The sequence below is a fragment of the Geotrypetes seraphini genome, chromosome 5, assembly GCF_902459505.1.
Source record: "Geotrypetes seraphini chromosome 5, aGeoSer1.1, whole genome shotgun sequence".
NCBI lineage: Eukaryota > Metazoa > Chordata > Amphibia > Gymnophiona > Dermophiidae > Geotrypetes > Geotrypetes seraphini.
The window spans coordinates 19,176,414-19,195,959 of NC_047088.1; the positions used below are offsets into that span (position 1 = coordinate 19,176,414).

The window sequence follows — 19,546 nt, forward strand, 5'->3', positions numbered from 1 at the left end:
ATGGGTGGAGAAGGGACGTTTGGGGACTGTGCTTACTATGTACATTCTCTATTCATATTGGCCCTGATTTTAGATACCTATATTATTGGCCAAAATTGTGGAAGCACCTGGCATTTTTAAGCATTGCGCTTTAAAAAAAACACATGGTTTTGACATATGTATTTACATGCATGCATTTTTGACTAATAACAGAAACTTTGTAATCACTTACTGTATATACTCGAATATAAGTCAAGACCCCTATTTTCCCCCCCCCCAAAAGGAGGAAAAATTATAAGTTAATATTCAAGTGCCCTCCCTGCCAGGATCTACATCTAGTGCCCCTTCCCACCCTTCCAGGCTCTCTACCTGCTGCTCGGATCTGGGTGGCTTCTTGAATGGCTCCCGCGAATTCACTGCTCTGTGATCCAGCTGGCCCAGTTAAACATTGCATCGTGTGCATTGTCTGCAGTTTTTGTTTGGTTTTCCAGTTAAACATTCACAATGCTGAACTGCGTTGCGGAAGGGCTTTTTCCTGGGAATTCTTGCTCACAGGCTTCTTTCACTAGTCTCCGATGAACTGCCCTACCTGACGCCAACACCCCTGTTTTCGCCAGTGACTTATTGATATTGGCATTAATTTCCAGTTCTATAGAGTTATTCTCACTATCCTTCTATCAGTCTGAGGTGTTACAACCTATTTCTGGCCCCTTCCAGTCTTGTTTTTGATGCTTCTAGTCTCTTCAAAGCACTTGCAGAGTTTCAGTACCCCAGCTGTTGACCTACCTTGACCAATTTTAGCTGCAATCTCTCAGTAACTCTAGCCTTCATTTCTTAAGCTTATGGCTGTTGCTCTCTTTTTAGGCAACCAGTCAAGTCTCTTCTGCAAAATTTAGTATACAGCTGTAATTTTAGTGTATTAGACAATTAATTCTAATTTAATTAAATCACAATTAATGAAAAATAGCAATTCAAAATTTTGTCATATTGCAAAACGGGCCTTTAGACAACATCCACAAGCTGTGACGACATCAGAGCATCATAAACAACCTTCTGTACTGTATGCGCTCAAAATCTAAGCAGTGCATATCAAAAGAAACACGATCAGTTGCTTACCTTTATTGATGTCAAATCATTAAGTCATTCCTAATCACAAAATAAAATTACAACACAAATGTTACCAGTAATGTTTAAAAACAATCAAAGAATGTTTATAAATATCATACATTGCAGGATTAAATAAGTAACTGGAGCAACAGTTGACTAAAGTTCTGTGAACTCAATAAACTTGAAGTATTTCCACAATTTTGACCAATAGTGTACTGTATATGTCTAGCCTGAGCATTCAGGCCAAAAGTATGTTTCAGTTATAGGCAGGGCTGTGGAGTTGGTAGATAAATGTTCCGACTCCGACTCAGTTTTTTGTACTTCTGACTCCGACTCTGACTCCCTGACTCCGACTCCTCAGTTTTTTGTACTTCTGACTCCGACTCTGACTCCCCGACTCCGACTCCTCAGTTTTTTGTACTTCTGACTCCGACTCTGACTCCCCGACTCTGACTCCTCAGTTTTTTGTACTTCTGACTCCGACTCCGTGTGAAACAAGATCTTCATCCGCGTAAAAAGATGTGGTGCGTATGGTGGGAGAGCTTGGTTGGATGAATTTTTCGAGTCTACACCAGGTGATTTCTACCAACGAGGTATTGAAAACCTTGTTGAACGTTGTAAATAAGTTGTAAACAACAACAAGGGAGAATACATTTATAAGTATTAGTGCTCCGAATTGTGCGTTGCGTGCCATATAGTGAAGCACGTGTTCGTTTTGCGGTTACGTAAGGCAATGCATGCATTGGTCTTTATTCTTACAGTAGAGAAGTCATTAATTATAACTTTTTGTGAATTGGGACATTTAAACTTGCTTTTTTTAAATTCCAATCTAAATTTAGTCGGAGTCGGTGCATAAATGTTCCGACTCCAGGTACCCGAAATTTCCTCAGACTCCTCGATTCCGACTCCACAGCTCTGGTTATAGGCGCTATAGCGGGTATCTGTGCTAATAAGAGTGCACATAATTCCACCCATTCTCAGCGGCACACACCATTATGTGTACAGTACTAATGAAAATCTGCATAAGCTATTTGTTTTCTTATACAGTCATGTGAAAAAAATTAGGACACCCCCATGAAATATTCAGTTCTTTCTTAAGAAATGTTCACATATCGAAGTCAAATCTTTTTTTTATTTATCTCTGGAAAAGAAAGTGATGTAATTGCAGGTAAACAACAAAAATTTTCCTTAATTTACTCGTGAAACAAAAGATATCCACAAAAATGTGTATTCTAACTGAGGAATAAATTAGGACACCCTATACCAGGGGTGCCCAACGCGTTGATCGCGATCGACCGGTAGCTCAGGAAGGCAACGTGAGTCGATCGCAGAGCCCATCCCGGGCTCTGTGATAGACTCGTGTTGCCGTCCCGATCTACCGGGCCTATCAGCCTTCCTCTCCCCGACGTCAAAGACGCCGACGCTGGGCATTAGGCTGTTTTTGTCATTTCGGGGCGGGGCGTGGTGGCGTGGCGGCGGCGGCAGCAGCAGCAACAGCCTGAAAAATAAATCATCCTGGCCCGGGTCGGGTCATGCTCCGGAACTTCTACCTCTTCCAGCAGCCCTCTACCTGCTTCCGGCCACACCCCCTGCTCCGCGGCTCTCTTCGGCAATTCAGCAGCAGCGATCGACACAAGCTTCTGACGTCGGGGCCTACCCTTTGCGAGTCCCGCTTGTTTCAACTTCCTTTTTCCACAAAGGCGGGACTCGTAGAGAGAAGGCCTCGATGTCGGCAGCTTGTCTTGATCACCGCTGCTGACGAGTTGCTTAAGAGAGCCGCGGAGCAGGGGGGTTTTGCCAGGTGCAGGTAGAAGGGAGAGGGCCAGATGCAGGACTCGTGGGTTAGGGAGCAGAAGAGAGAGAGAAAGAGAGAGGGGAGGGAAACAAAAGGAAATATTTCATACTGGGCTGGGCCGGAGTGGAGGGAGGGTGGAAAGATTCTGGCTATAGGGTGCATTAAAAAAGGAAAAGGGGGGAAAGCTGAAAATGGAGATAGTGACACAAAGAAGAGAAAGAGTAAGCAGGACCTACTGAATAAGGATAGAGATACAGAGGGGACATGAAGAGGAGGTGAAATAGAGACATAGAAGTAATGCTGAAAAAGTGTGGGGGGGGAGATAAAGACATTGAAAGGGCAAATGGTGAACATGGGGTAAAGACAAGGACAGAGACAAATGAAGACTTTGAAAAAGTGGTGAGATAGGGATATAGGTGAGATGGACACAAAGAAGGGTGATGCTGGAAAATAGGTGGAATGGTAATTCTGACAGACACAGAAGGGAAATGCTGGATCAAGGAGAGATGGGGCTCAGGTTGGATGGAATGAGGAGAAAGGCCTTGTTGGCCCGGAACTTCCTCTCCTACGTCAGAATTGACGTCAGTGAGCGGAATGCTGGTCAGCGCGATGCTTCTGCAGGGAAAGCTTGGGACAGCAGTGGCTTGGGGGCTGTTCCCCGATGGCGGTGGCAGCAAACCGAGTGGCTTGGGGGAGGGCATGGAGAAAGAAAGAAAGGGGGCAGACAGGGAGACAGAAAGAAGGGGGAACAGGGAGACAGAAAGAAAAAGTTGGGGGAGAGAATGAGGTCTGGAGGAGAGGAAACATACAGGAGGCTGAAAGAAAGGAAGAAAGATTGGATGCACAGTCAGAAGAAGAAAGTGCAACCAGAGACTCATGAAATCACCAAACAGCAAAGGTAGGAAAAATGATTTTATTTTCAATTTAGTGATCAAAATGTGTCGGTTTTGAGAATTTATATCTGCTGTCTATATTTTGCACTATGGCTCCCTTTTACTAAACCGTAATAGCGTTTTTTAGCGCAGGGAGCCTATGAGCATTGAGAGCAGCACGAGGCGTACAGCGTAACTCCCTGTGCTAAAACCTACTATTGTGGTTTAGTAAAAAGGGAGGGGTGTATTTGTCTATTTTTGTATTTTGTTACTGAGGTGACATTGCATAGAATCATCTGCCGTGACCTCTTTGAAAAAACCCGGAATATGAATAATTAACATTTTCTCTGCCTTTCAGTGTGCTTTGTGTTTTTTTTAAATTTTATTGTTGGTAGATCATTTTGACTTAGTCATTATAAAAGTAGCTCGCAAGCCCATAAAGTGTGGGCACCCCTGCCCTATACCCTAATAGCTAGTGTTACCCCCTTTGACTGAAATAACTGCAGTGAGACGCTTCTTATAGCCATCTAACAGTCTGAGGAAAATTTGGCCCACTCCTCAATGCAAAATTCTTTCGGCTGTCAGCTGTTTGAGGGGTTTCTTGCATGTACAGTCTGTTTCAAATCGCCCCCACATCATTTCAATAGGATTAAGATCAGGGCTTTGACTTGGCCACTCCAGGATGCTCCATTTCTTAGTTTTCAGCAAGTTCTTGGTGGATTTACTGGTATGTTTTGGGTCATTGTCATGTTGCAGGGTACAGTTCCACTTCAGTTTTCTTACAGATAGTCTCACGTGTACCTCAAGCACCCTCTGATACACAGTAGAATTCATGGCGTATTTTATGATAGTGAGCTGGTCAGGTCCTGCTGCATAAAAGCATCCCCAAACCATGACACTTCTACCTCCATGCTACACAGTTGATATGAGGTTCTTTTCCTGGAATGCTGTGCTTGGTATACGCCAAACATGTCCTCTATTCTGGTGTCCAAATAATTACATTTTAGACTCATTTGTCCATAGAACACTATTCCAGAAGTCCTGGTGTTTGTCTGCGTTCTCTCTGGCAAACTTCAGTCTGGCCTTGATGTTTCTCCTAGAGAGCAAAGGTTTCCTCCTTGCACACCTCCCATGCAAGTTAAATTTGTGCAGTCTCTTTCTGATTGTAGAGGCATGCATTTTCACATCAACAGTAGCAAGAGCCTGCTGTAGGTCGCATGATGACATTTTAGGGTTTTTGGAGACTTCTTTTAGCATCTTCTGGTCTGCTCTGGAGGTCAACTTGCTTGGACGGCCAGACCTGGGCATGTTGGCAGTTGTTTGGAAAGTCCTCCACTTGTAAACTCTTTTCTGGACCGTGGGATGGCTAATGTCAAATTCTTTTGAGATCTTTTTAAATCCCTTACCAGATTTATAAGCTGCTACAATCTTCTTTCTGAAGGTCTCAGACAATTCTTTTGATCTCACCATGGTGTTAACTTTCACCACAGCAGTCATGAGCTCACCAAACTAAATGTCTGAGGTTTAAGTAGGGCTAACTTCCTTCAAAATGCTGAGTAAACCTGTGTGCGATTTGAGCCACTTTAAGTGGGAGGATTAGTGGCGGTGTCCTAATTTATTCCTCAGTTAGAATGGATATCTTTTGTTTCATGAGTAAATCAAGGAAAAATTTTATTGTTTACCTGCAATTACATCACTTTCTTTTCCAGAGATAAATAAAAAATTTTTTACAAAAAATGATATGTGAACATTTCTTAAGAAAAAACTGAATATTTCATGGGTTGTCCTAATTTTTTCACATGACTGTATATGCAGAGGTATGTTGCTGGAGATCTCATTTAAATATTGAGCTGTATATATTTGCAATTCAACATGTAAATACACTGCATCAATAATACTAGGCTGAGTGATGTAGTCAGGAGAGAAAACAGGACAAAAAAAGTGCTTGGATAAAATACTGTACCTACAAACAGTTTCTTCTTCCACCCCCACCTTAACTTTCTGCAGTTTCCTGAATATGGGATACATGCATTGCTGCAAAATTCAATGCTCTATCCCTGGCAGCATGAAAAGCAACGTTATCGTGTTGCCTCTTTATTCTGGCAATATCTCACTAGTGGTTTTGGTTTAATTATTTTGAGCTGCTTTTACAGGGATGTACTTCTGTGGCTTCAAAGAACCAATAAAATTGCTCCTAATTACAGGCAGCTTCAGTTCAAGATAATTGGTAGGTTATATGCTACCTCATCTCTACTGTACAAAATGATGACGTTCATATGGGAGGTGCTTCAGAAGTTACCTATAGTGGTACTGTTTATATGAATAAGAAACTTCTGAATTGGGGTGTTGGGTAGAATTAGGAGTATAAGCTAGCTTCCTATTCTGGTGGATCCTAAACTATGGTGGTTATATATAGGGTTGGAGAAATGGAGTAAAGAAGACAACTTCATGCAGATCAACAGCTGCCTTCAGGCTGCTAAAATGATCATGGCAGAGAGAAAGTTGAAGTGAGAACAAATTTTGTTGAGAATTTTGAAGTATTCAGATTGTGAACAGTCTAAAGCAGGGGTGTCAAAGTCCTTCCTCGAGGGCCGCAATCCAGTCGATTTTCGGGATTTCCCCAATGAATATGCATGAGATCTATTTGCATGCACTGCTTTCATTGTATGCTAATAGATCTCATGCATATTCATTGGGGAAATCCTAAAAACCTGACTGGATTGCGGCCCTCAAGGAGGGACTTTGATACCCCTGGTCTAAAGCCACTTGGTTTAAAGTCATGTATTGTACTTTTTGACAGGATGACCAAAGGGTTCTTACTGGGTCTGGAGAAGTCTTGAAATCTGAGACAATTTACTGAAACTTTCTAGACCAGACATGGGCAACTCCAGTCCTCGAGGGCCGGAATACAATCGGGTTTTCAGGATTTCTCCAATGAATATGCATGAGATCTATTTGCATGCACTGCTTTCAATGAATATTCATTGGGGAAATCCTGAAAACCCGACTGGATTGCGGCCCTCGAGGAAGGACTTTGACACCCCTGGGAGCCACTTGGTTTAAAGTCATGTATTGGACTTTCTGACAGGATGACCAAGGGGCTCCATACTGGGTCTGGAGAAGTCTTGAAATCTGAGACAATTTACTGAAACTTTCTAGACAGAGTGAAGGCAATTATTGACAGTTATTGGTAGTATAACTGTACTACTACAATTTTAGCAAAATTAGCAGTTAGCACTATTACAGGTTTTAAACTGAACTTATTTTATTAAAGTATAAAAAGAAACAATTCTGTACAATTGTCATATTATAAATCGGAGTTCTGGATGGCAAACTAGAGGAAGAGATCTTCAGCTGGCAGGGTTACAGTTATTTTATTTGATATATTGCCGTTTTTAACAAAAGTCAAATCAAAGCGGTTTACAATAAATAAAAACAATGGGCAGTAATTAAAATCAATACAATAAAAAAACAAGGAAAATATAGCAAGGTGATACCTTCCTAACCAGAAGCAACAGGGAGGAGAAGAAAAAAGAAGCAAAGATAACATCCTAGTCATAAGCAGTGAGATAAAGTCATGTCAAGGTAGTGACTACCTAGTCACTAGTGATGAGAAAAGTTGCAGAGTATCAATGTATTAGGAACTGGGTTCAAACACCCTTTTGTAGTAATAAAATTTCAAGTGGGATTTAAAGGACTTTGTTTATAAATGTTTATCAACACAGCTACAATACTACTTTATCCTAAAGAAAAGAAATATAATTTTTTTTTTCTACCTTTGTTGTCTGGTTTCTGCTTTCCTCATTTTCTCATCATTCTCTTCCTTCCATCCACTGTCTGTTTTCTCTTTGCCTCTTCCATATGGCATCTGCTCTATTTTTATGCCTTTACCAAAAACTGTCTGCATCTCCCTTCCATGTCTGGTACCCATCTTCTTCCTTCCACTCTCCCCATGATCTGGCATCTGTCTTCTTCCCTTCCATCTCTCACTTCCTCCCCTAGGTGGTCTTTAGCATCTCTCTCCTCCTTTCCTCCCTTAAGATCTGGTATCTTGTCTCCTCCCCCAATGCTCTGGTATATCTATTTCCTCTCCCTTCCTTTTCTTTTCTGCTCTTCCTTCTCAATTTGTTTTCTACCTCTTGTCTACTTTACTTTCCAGTTCTCAATTTCCCTTTCATTGTGTCTACCTACAGCTTGCCACCTCTTTCCCTCACCCCTTCCAGTATCTCACTAACTCTGTCCTCTTCCCCAATCCAGCATGTGCCCATTTTTCTTTATCACCTCCTTCCAACCAGTATGTGCTTCCCTCTCTCCCCACTTCCATCAAATGTTTGTTCCTCCCTTTCTCTTTACTTCCTTTCAGCATCTGCTCCCCTCTCTCCTCTCCACTTCCTTCCAGCATCTGTTCCCCTCTCTCTCCTCCCCATTTCATGCAGTCTCTGCCCCCCTCTCTTCTCCCTATTTCCCTTCAGCGTCTGTTCCTCTCTCCCCTCCAGCGTCTGCTCCCCTCCTCACTTCCCTTCAGCATCTTGTTACCCTTTCCCCCTCTCTCTCTACTTCCCTTCAGCGCAGCCCAACCTCTTCCCCTCATCAGGCCATCTTCCTCCCTTCCCATTGCCTTCGTGGCGCTTTTAAGAACCAAAGTTTTTTCCGAATGGCTCAGACACTGCAACCTTCTCACAAGTCGTGTGCAGCTGCCCCGAAACTTCTCCAGCGCAACTTCCTGTTTCTGCCTGGGTGGCTCGCCTTAGAGGAGAAGTTTCAGGATAGTCTCACGCAATTTGTCAGAAGGCTGCAGTGTCCAGAACGGGGGCAGGTCTAGGGGGTCCAGATTTTACTAAAGTAAACCAATGATGATCTTCAATTTAGGCTGCAGTACTTAGTCTGAGCTACCAGGATACCCTCATTTTCCTTCAATTTGCATCTCTTTTTGCTTCCCTCTCCTTGCCTTTCAAAAGTCCTTCTCCCTTTTATCATCATCTTACCCCACAGTAAAGAATTTTGAAAACTACAGATAGCTTCATGGGGATAATATATTCTCTACATGTGGGTGACATCACCGGGGGCCCCCTAGCGGATGTTTTTGCAAGCAGACTTGCTTGAAGACATTCAAGCTTGTGATTGGCCCAAGCATGCGTGCATGCCCCTCACGCCCGGTATAGGACATGCGTCTCCTCAGCGTGTCCTCAGTTCTCTGTTTTCCGCGGAGCCAGAAGCACTGCTCCCTTGCTTCTCGCGATATCGTTGTCACTCTTGCACCGCGGCTTGTTTGGTTAGTTTCTTTTGAGTCGCTGTGCTCGCGTCTGTGGTTTTTCTTCTTTTTATTTGTTTTTCGGTTCATACCTTTTTGACTGGGTTCCCGGTTTTACTCTGGCCACGGGGCCCTGGCCGTCTTTTTTCTTATGTCCCGGCCTCGTTCTGGGTTTAAAAACTGTACTAAGTGCAACCGGGTTATCTCCATCACCGACCCTCATCGTTGGTGTATGGAGTGCGGGGCTCTTCGTCGGAGGGTGGCCAAGATTCTCCAACTCTTTGGCCCCATGGATCCTGCAAGACAGGCCTCGAGCTCAGCCTCGGTGCCCTTGTTGGGCGCTTCGGCCTCGAAGTCCTCAGCCTCGAAGGTTCCGGCCTCGGCCTCTCCTGTTACTCCGGCCTCGGGTAAGTCTCCACTTTCCTCCTCAGGTGTGCCGGCAAAGAAGCCTACCTCTGAGTCTCATGCCAGTGCCGCCTTGTCGGCATCTTTGAGACATCACTCTAAGCGTGCCTCCTCACGTAGGTAATACTCTTCCTCGAGGTCGCCCCCGAAGGATCGTACGCCTGCACCTAAGACCCAACCACCTTTGGTCTCTGTGCCTATGTTCGAGGATATGCTTAAGGCTATTCTTACCACGCAGCTTTCCTTGGTGGTGAGCCAACTGGTCCCGACTTCGATGCCTCTGACCTCGGTCTCGATCCAGTCTCGGACTGATCAGCCTGAGCGTCCCCTCGTTTCTCGAGGTCCTGCCCGCAAGACTCGCTGGGTTTCCTCGAGTGATTCTTCATCCCCCGAGTCACCTATAACTTTTCGGGTTCCAGACCAGGAGGTCGTTTTTTCCCCCGCTACTTTGTTGAGGTTTGCCCCTCCTAAGAAGCCCCGGGCTTCTCTGCCCCTTCGGGGCAGGTCTCCGCCCACAAAACTTTCTAGACACACGCTTGTCCTCGAGTTGGACTCAGGGTTGTGTTCCCCATCGAGGCAGCTACCAGCCTCTAAGGGGCCTTCTTCGAAACTGGGGGAGGACTTCTCCTTTACCCAGTCTTCCCCAAGGCGTCACCAGTTACTTCCTCAGACCCCGGGGTCTTCCCTGGCCTACCTAGTAAGGGGTTGTTCCTCGACGCCACCCAGACACTTTAGTAGGGCATCTTCAGTCTCCCATTCACGGGACTCCAAGGCCCCAGCTTACTATTCGAGGGAAATTTTTCCCTCTTTCTCGGCTGTCCCCAGATCTTGCTCGGGGTCCCCTCAGGAGGATGAGTCGTCTTCTCGACACTCCTCCTTTACTTGTTTCATCTCTGACATGGGTAGGGCCTTGAAACTGGATCTCAAGTCTGAGTCCCGTTATACCCAGGAATATCTGGAGGAGATGGGTGTTGATCATCTACCCCGCGAAGCATTACGCTTGCCTAGGCATCAGGTTCTCCGGCAAACCTTTCTCCGGAACCTGGAGACCCCCTATGCGGTCACGGCCATTCTCTCCAAGTTGGAGTCCTGTTACCGGACGATTCCGGTTAAGGGGTTTGAGAGTTCTCAGCTTTCTCATCAGTCCTTGTTAGTTGAGTCTTCCTTGAAGAAGTCCAACCCCTCTAAGGTCTACTTTGCCGTCACTCCGGGCCAAGAGGGCCGTACAATGGACAAGTTTAGTCGCCGTCTTTACCAAAACCCAATGATGGCGAATCGTGTCCTCAACTATAACTTTCTCTTCACGTCCTACCTCCGTTTCTGTGTGGATACTCTCCGCTCATTCCGGGAGGACGTTCCGGAATCTCGGCGTCGGGAGTTTCACCTCATTGAGAAGACTCTTTCCCAGCTCCGCCTCTATATGTTGCAGGCAGCCTATGATGCCTTCGAGTTGTCCTCGCCATGAGTCGCTTGGCTTGGCTCCGTCTTGTGGATGTGGATCCGAATCTACAGGATCTTCTTGCCAATCTCCCGTGTGTGGGTCATGAGCTCTTCGATGAATCTATTGAAGCGGCCACCAAGCGCCTATCGGACCACGAATGGTCCTTTGCCTCTCTGGTGAAACTTAAACGAAGGCCCCCCCGGCTTGGCAATACAAAATTCCTCTCCGGAGGTATCCACAGAAATCTACTCCTGCGTTCTCCCGGCCTCCTCCGAAGCGGCCTCAACAACAGCAGCAACGTCAACCTAAGGCCCAGCCACCGGCTCCGGTGAAGCCTGGGCCGTCTTTTTGATAATTCCGGTCTGAGCTTTCGGGCTCCCTTCCTCATGGAGCCTTCCCCCCTCCCCATCGGGGGTTGTCTCCATCATTTCTATGCCAAGTTGGGTGCTTTCCATCATCCGGGAGGGGTACTCCCTTCACTTCAGTCGCGTACCCCCAGACCTAACTCCAAGAGAGTTTCCTTCTGCTCGGTCTCAGCTGCCTCTCCTTTTGCAGGAAGCTCAGGCCCTTCTTCACCTTCGGGCGGTAGAGAAGGTTCCCCCGGACCAATGGAACACCGGATTTTATTCCCAGTACTTTCTGGTACCCAAGAAAATGGGGGATCTGTGTCCAATCCTGGACCTTCATGCTCTGAACAGGTTTCTGGTCAGGGAACGGTTCAGAATGCTCACCCTTCCTACTTTGTACCCCCTCTTGGACGAGAGGGACTGGCTGTGCTCACTGGACCTCAAAGAGGCGTACACGCACATTCCAATACACCCGATCTGTCGCCAGTATCTGAGATTCTGGGTGAGGGATCTCCATCTCCAGTATTGTGTTCTTCCCTTCGGCCTGACGGCCTTTCCGAGGGTCTTCACAAAAATGTCTCGTGGTGATTGCTGCTGCCCTGCGTCTCTGCGACCTGCAGGTGTTTCCCTACCTTGAAGACTGGTTGATCAAAGCATCCTCTCGCCACGAAGTTCTGCGAGCGACGAATCAAACCATCTTGCTCCTTCAGAGCCTCGGCTTCGAGGTGAACTTCCCCAAGTCTCAGCTCTGTTCGTCCCAGTCTCTGGAATTCATCGGAGCAGTCCTGGACATGGCTCGTCTCTGCTCCTTCTTGCCTCAGCCTTGACAGGAGGCCCTTGTTCGCTTATGCCGGAGGGTAGCCCATCTGTCTTCGACCCCGGCTTGGCTCATGATGGTCCTCCTAGGTCACATGGCCTTCACAGTTTGCCAGACTTCACCTCCGTATTCCTCAATGGACTCTAGCGTCCCAATGGAACCAGGATCGGGACCCTGTCTCTCGATTCATTGTCGTGACTCTTTTGAGGCAGTCTCTCCGTTGGTGGATGCTCTCTTCCATCTTTCCAGAGGTTTTCTGTTTCATGCTCCTCCTCCGCAGAAGGTCCTGACTACGGACTCGTCGACCTACGCTTGGGGGGCTCATCTGGACGGTCTTCGTACTCAGGGTCTTTGGTCCAGCGATCTTCCTCGTCCTGAAAGCTTTTTGTCGCCTGCTTCGCGACCGAATGGTGCTGGTCCACACGGACAACCAGGTCGCCATGTATTATATCAACAAACAGGGGGGAACAGGGTCCCGGTCCCTGTGCCAGGAGGCAATGCGGCTCTGGGATTGGGCCATCCGCCACAACATATTCCTTCGAGCAGTCTACATTCAGGGCCAGCACAATTGTCTGGCGGACAAGTTGAGTCGTCTTCTGCAGCCTCACGAATGGTCCATCCATTCCTCGACCTGCGTCAGATCTTTGCTCATTGGGGGACTCTGGACATCGATCTGTTCGCGTCCCCCCACAATCACAAGTTACCCCGCTTCTGCTCCAGGGTCTATACCCCTCTCAGACTCGAGGCGGATGCTTTCCTTCTGGATTGGATGAACCTGTTTCTAATAATAATAATAATAACTTTATTTTTCTATACCGTCATAGTCAGGCGACTTCTAGGCGGTTTACATTGTAAGAAGGCTGGACATTCAGCGAATAACAAAAGGTCTTAATACAATACAATAAGTCTACCTAATGAGTCTAAATAACAATACAATACATTACAATGAGTCTAAATACAATACAATAAGTCTAAGTACAATACCATACAATGAGTCTGAATACTAAACAATAATCTAAAAGGGAAACTTATGTATTAATTGGAGTTCTATGGGTAGAGAATACATGGGAGAGGGGACAGTTTTAGTCAATGAATTTGGCGAAAAGGGCGGTTTTGATTGATTTTCGGAATGCGCTGTATGTCAGATTGGGTTCGTTTATGTAGTTTTTCAGCCAAACTTGCTGTCTGTTCGCTTGGAACTTAAAGGTTCTGTCCAGGAATGATTTATATCTGCAGCCTGTAATCTTTGGGTATGCAAAGATGTTTTTGTTTCTGGTTGTTCGGGTGGGGTTGTGTAGGATGAAGTGAGTTTGTAGGTAAGAAGGTGCTAGTCCCCAGGCTTGCCTGAAACAGGTGCAAGCAAATTTGAATAATATTCGCGCTTCTATCGGTAGCCAATGCAGCTTTTTATAGTAGGGGCTGATGTGGTCACTTTTTCTTAGTCCAAAAATTAGGCGAACGGCGGTGTTTTGTATTAGTCTCAGTTTTTTTATTGTTTTTTGTGGGATACCCAGGTAGATGATGTTGCAGTAGTCAAGGATGGATAGGATCAGTGCCTATACCAGCAACCTGAATGATATTGGGTCAAAGTATTTTTTTATGGTCCTTAGTTTCCATAGTGTGAAAAAACATTTTTTCACTAGTGAGTTTGTGTGGTCAGTCATAGTTAGGTGTGTGTCTAGAGTGATACCGAATATTTTTATGTTTTTGGATATTGGGTATTCGTGATTGTTTATTTTTATCGATGTTCTCGTAATTTTGTCATTAGGACTAGCCAGAAAGACTTTTGTTTTCTCTGCGTTTAGTTTCAGTTTGAAGTTGGTGGTCCATTTATCGATTTCGGTCATTATGTTTGAGAGGTTGTCTACAATTTCTTTTGTGATGTCGTTTAAGGGGATTAGAATGGATATGTCGTCTGCGTAAATGTAGTGTATTAAGTTTAGTTTTTGTAGGAGGTGACCTAAGGAGGCGATATAGATATTGAAAAGGGTGGGCGATAGTGGGGAACCTTGAGGCACACCTGATGGGTTTTTCCATGGTTTGGAGTAGTTTCCATTGCTGATTACTCGGTAGGATCTGTTTGTTAGGAATTCTTGGAACCATTTCTTTGCCTTTCCAGAAATTCCCATTACTTCAAGGCAGAGTAGCATGATTTCATGGTCTACCAGGTCGAACGCGCTGCTGAGGGCTAATTGTAGAATCAGTGCGCTTTTGCCTTTGCTAAAGAGATCATAGAGGTGGTTCAGTAAGGAGGCTAAGACAGTTTCTGTGTTGTATCCTTTCCTGAATCCTGATTGGTGTTCACTAAGGATGTTAAATTTGTCCAGGTAGTTTACTAGTTGAAGGTTGACCAATCCTTCCTGTATCTTTGTGAAAAGCGGAATGCTTGCTATGGGTCTGAAGTTGGATGTCAGTGCTGACGAGGTTTTCTGATCTTTAGGGATTGGAGTGATTAGTATGTGTCCCATTTTTTTGTTTAATGTTCCGCTTGTAAGAACGGTTGTTAGCCATGCGAATAGTTCCTTTTTAAATACTGGAGGGGCAACTGTCATGATTTTTGGGGGACATGCGTCAAGTAGACAGTTAGATGTGGTGTACTTGTTGAATAAATTTAGGAACTGATGCCAGTTTGGGTATTCGAGGTGGTCCCATACCATGTCTACTCTGGTGTCTAGGTCATGGGGTTCGAGGTATTGAAGAGCATTTGTTGTGGTTGTGGGTAGAGTTGCTCTTAGTTCAGCAATTTTATTTTGAAAGAAGTTGGCTAGGGTTTGTGCCGATGGAGTGGGCTCGTTGTCCTTTTTCAGTATTTGTGTTGTATCGGTTATTGTTTTTACTAGTTTGAACAATTCTTTGCTGTTTATTTTTGAAGTACCAATTTTTTTTGCATAATGCTTAGTGCGTTTTTCTTTGATCAGATTTTTGTATATTTTCATTTTTTGTTTCCAGCTTGTCTTGTCTGACTCATTGTTTGTTTTTTGCCAGATTCTCTCCAATTTTCTTAGTTCCTGTTTGGTGATTAGTAGTTCACCGTCAAACCATTCATTTGGTGGTCTATTTTTCTTTTTGTATGTTTTATATGGTGCTATTTGGTCTAGGAGTTCTTTGCTGTAAGTTTCCCAACTTGTGGGGAAGTCCTGAATTTCATTGGTTATGGGCTGTAACTCGTAGTGGGTCCAGAATTCGGTTGGGTTAATAATGCCACGGCTGGTTATTGTGTTCGTGTTGACGTTTTTGTGTTTTTGTTGTGTATTCTGTTTTAGCCAGTGTAGATTGAACTTGCCAATGTAGTGGTCTGACCAGATGCATTTTTCCCAGGGTCCTGGGTAATATTGTATTTTGGGGTCTATTGTTTCTTTGTGGGAGAAGGTGATTAAGTCTAGTTTGTGGCCTTTTTCATGGGTTATTTCTGCGTCGGGATTTGGAAAGTCCAGTGACATTAGGAAGTTGGCGATTTCAGATATTTCTGGTTTTGTCTTTTGTTCTAGGTGAGTGTTTATGTCTCCCAGAAGCAGGTTGTATGATCCTTTTAGGGTAGATAAGGTAAGGAATTCGGCAAATTCCTCTTTTGCGTTTGACCATTTTTTGGGTGGGATATAGAATAAAGTTGTGGTTAGTGATTCTTCTAACTGTGCGTTAGTGATTTTGCAAGTTAGTATTTCAAGGTTTTCTGAAGATTTGGAGTCGGTCTTGATGTACCGTATTTTCACGCATATAACGCGCGCGTTATACGCGTTTTTACCTACCGCGCATACCCCTCGCGCGTTATATGCGTGAGCGCGGTATACAAAAGTTTTAAAACATAGTTCCCACCCCGCCCGACGCCCGATTCACCCCCCCAGCAGGACCACTCGCACCCCCACCCCGAACGACCACTCGCACGCGCTCCCACCCGCACCCGCATCCACGATCGGAGCAAGAGGGAGCCCAAGCCCTCTTGCCCGGCCGACTCCCCGACGTCCGATACATCCCCACCCCCCCGGCAGGACCACTCGCACCCCCACACCGAACGACCGCTCGCACGCGCTCCCACCCGCACCCGTATCCACGATCGGAGCAAGAGGGAGCCCAAGCCCTCTTGCCCGGCCGACTCCCCGACGTCCGATACATCCCCCCCCCCGGCAGGACCACTCGCACCCCCACCCCGAACGACCGCTCGCACGCGCTCCCACCCGCACCCGCATCCACGATCGGAGCAAGAGGGAGCCCAAGCCCTCTTGCCCGGCCGACTCCCCGACGTCCGATACATCCCCCCCCCCCGGCAGGACCACTCGCACCCCCACCCCGAAGGACCGCCGACTTCCCGACAATATCGGGCCAGAAGGGAGCCCAAACCCTCCTGGCCACGGCGACCCCCTAACCCCACCCCGCACTACATTACGGGCAGGAGGGATCCCAGGCCCTCCTGCCCTCGACGCAAACCCCCCTCCCCCCCAACGACCGTCCCCCCCCAAGAACCTCCGACCGCCCCCCATCCGACCCGCGATCCCCCTGGCGACCCCCACGACCCCCCCACCCCCCTTCCCCGTACCTTTGGTAGTTGGCCGGACAGACGGGAGCCAAACCCGCCTGTCCGGCAGGCAGCCAACGAAGGAATGAGGCCGGATTGGCCCATCCATCCTAAAGCTCCGCCTACTGGTGGGGCCTAAGGCGCGTGGGCCAATCAGAATAGGCCCTGGAGCCTTAGGTCCCACCTGGGGGCGCGGCCTGAGGCACATGGGCCCAACCCGACCATGTGCCTCAGGCCGCGCCCCCAGGTGGGACCTAAGGCTCCAGGGCCTATTCTGATTGGCCCACGCGCCTTAGGCCCCACCAGTAGGCGGAGCTTTAGGATGGATGGGCCAATCCGGCCTCATTCCTTCGTTGGCTGCCTGCCGGACAGGCGGGTTTGGCTCCCGTCTGTCCGGCCAACTACCAAAGGTACGGGGAAGGGGGGTCGCCAGGGGGGTCGCGGGTCGGCTGGGGGGGCGGTCGGAGGTTCTTGGGGGGGGCGGTCGTTGGGGGGTTGGGGGGGAGGGGGGTTTGCGTCGAGGGCAGGAGGGCCTGGGATCCCTCCTGCCCGTAATGTAGTGCGGGGTGGGGTTAGGGGGTCACCGTGGCCAGGAGGGTTTGGGCTCCCTTCTGGCCCAACTACCAAAGGTACGGGGAAGGGGGGTGGGGGGGTCGTGGGGGTCGCCAGGGTGGTCGCGGGTCGGCTGGGGGGGCGGTCGTTGGGGGGAGGGGGGTTTGCGTCGAGGGCAGGAGGGCCTGGGATCCCTCCTGCCCGTAATGTAGTGCGGGGTGGGGTTAGGGGGTCGCCGTGGCCAGGAGGATTTGGGCTCCCTCCTGGCCCGGTATTGTTGGAGAATCGGCGGTCCTTCGGGGGGAGGGATGTATCGGACGTCGGGGGGGGGCATCAGGCTTTCAGGATGGGGACAGACCTTCAAGGGGGGACAGTGCACGGAAGTCAGGGGGGGTGAACGGAGAGTCGGGACAGCGCACGGAAAGTCAGGGCGGGCGAAAGGAGCGTCGGGCAGCATGCGCGGTATACCCGTGAGCGCGGTATACCAAAGTTTTTGTACATATCAGCGTGATTTCTGCGCGCTATACCCGTGTGCGCGTTTTATACGGGTGCGCGTTATTTGCGTGAAAATACGGTAGTCGAAGTGTTCTTTTAGGATGATTGCTAGTCCTCCTCCTTTTTTCCAGTTTCTTGATAGTGGGATAATTTTGTATCCCTGAGGTAGGATTTCTTTCATGATGGTGTCAGTGTCAGAGATCATCCATGTTTCTGTCAGAAACAAGAGATCAGGTTTTGTTTGTAGTATCCAATCATTTAATATGTGGGCTTTGTTTCTCACGGAGCGAGTATTTAGGTAGTATCCCTTAATGTTTTCGTAGCTGTTTGCTGTAGGGATTTCGGAATATGGTAGCTTTTTTATGTTTCTGTTGCAGGACTTGTTCCTGAGTGGTTTGTGGTGTTTGCGGGTGGTGTTTAATACTGTGATTTGATGAAGGCCTTGTTTTGGCTGGTTTTGTAGGAGTTGGAGGGGGTTGGAGGGCTTATTTGGTTTGACTGATCTGAGCCAGGAGATGGGGTAGGTGTGCATAGGTTGGGGGGGGTTGTCTTCGTTGCCCCAGCATTTGGAGCATAGTAGGTATAGTATCCCTAATAGTAATTGCTGTTTATTGCAGATTGCCATGTTGTGTGATGGGGTGAGCGGTTCGGGTTGTGAGAAGTAGGGACTGATTGTCTGACTGGGTGTTGCAGATAGGGACAGTCCGCGATCAATAGAAATGGGTAGAGGTAGAGTGAGACTGGTTGTGTTGTCAGTGTAATCTGAGTGTAAGGAACTTAGTTAAATTGCGAGAGCAGGTTGAGCGTGGGGAGAACTTACGGTGTGAAAGTAGGGAAGGATTATATCTGGGGTAGAAGGATAATCATATGGTACATAGTGGTAACAGGTTAAGTTTATGGAGAAAGACAGCTGTGACTGGTTATGCAAATAGTACCAGATCATGCAGTAATAGCCAGTAATTGGTCATGCAATAATTGGTCATGCATTAACCGGGCAAGTCATGTAATAACAGGTTGTACATGCGGTCGCAGGTTTTCATGCAATAGTAGGTTACATGCAATATACGGTTACGTAATATACCTATTATACATGCGGTAGCAGGCAGTACATGCTGGCTATACGTACTGGACAGGCAATATACGCTTGTACATGTAGTCTAAACATGCAGATTCTAACTGTAAGGAGTACTTATCGTTTGTTTTGGAGTTGGGCTTTTCGCTTTTCGCGCAGGTGCTTCACGAAGGTGCGTGCAAAGGTGCACGCGCCTTTGCCGTGCGCCTTAGCCGGCGCGCTGTTCTCTCAGGCAGGATCTTTTGGTATCGCCGAGGGGGGGCGGAGCTGGCTCACATGCCCGGGTTGGAGGGGGGCGGCGGTTTCGCTGGAGGCTCCGTGGAGGAGCCGGCCCCAAGTTGAAATTTGCTGCCGATTGCAGCTGTGGGTGTCTGCCGAGGACTGAGGAGAACCGGCCCGAAAGAAAACTTGAGAGCTCTGCCGATTGCAGGCTCAGATCTGGGCTCCCGTTCTCTCAGGCAGGATCTTTTGGTATCGCCGAGGGGGGGCGGAGCTGGCTCACACGCCCGGGTTGGAGGGGAGCGGCGGTTTCGCTGGAGGCTCCGTGGAGGAGCCGGCCCCGAGTTGAAATTTGCTGCCGATTGCAGCTGTGGGTGCCTGCCGAGGACTTAGGAGAACCGGCCCGAAAGAAAACCTGAGAGCTCTGCCGATTGCAGGCTCAGATCTGTATGGTTTCCCTCCATTCCCTCTGATTCTGAAGACTCTCGTCAGGCTCAAGTCCACGAGTGCTACCATGATTCTGATAGCTCCTCGGTGGCCCCGACAGCCGTGGTTCTCCCTCCTGTTACAACAGAGTTCCGGGGAGCCTCTTCTTCTGCCTGTTTTTCCTTCACTGCTTACGCAGAGTTGGGGTTCTCTACTTCATCCCAACCTACAGTCTCTACACTTAATGGCTTGGTTCCT

The 19,546-nt window shown here is 47.6% G+C and overlaps 1 protein-coding gene across 3 annotated transcripts in view; it reads left to right on the forward strand.

Annotated features, from left to right (window-relative positions):
* AMMECR1 (AMMECR nuclear protein 1) overlaps positions 1-19,546 on the forward strand; it is a 268,091-nt gene that overhangs the window by 73,993 nt on the left and 174,552 nt on the right. The window lies entirely within an intron of this gene.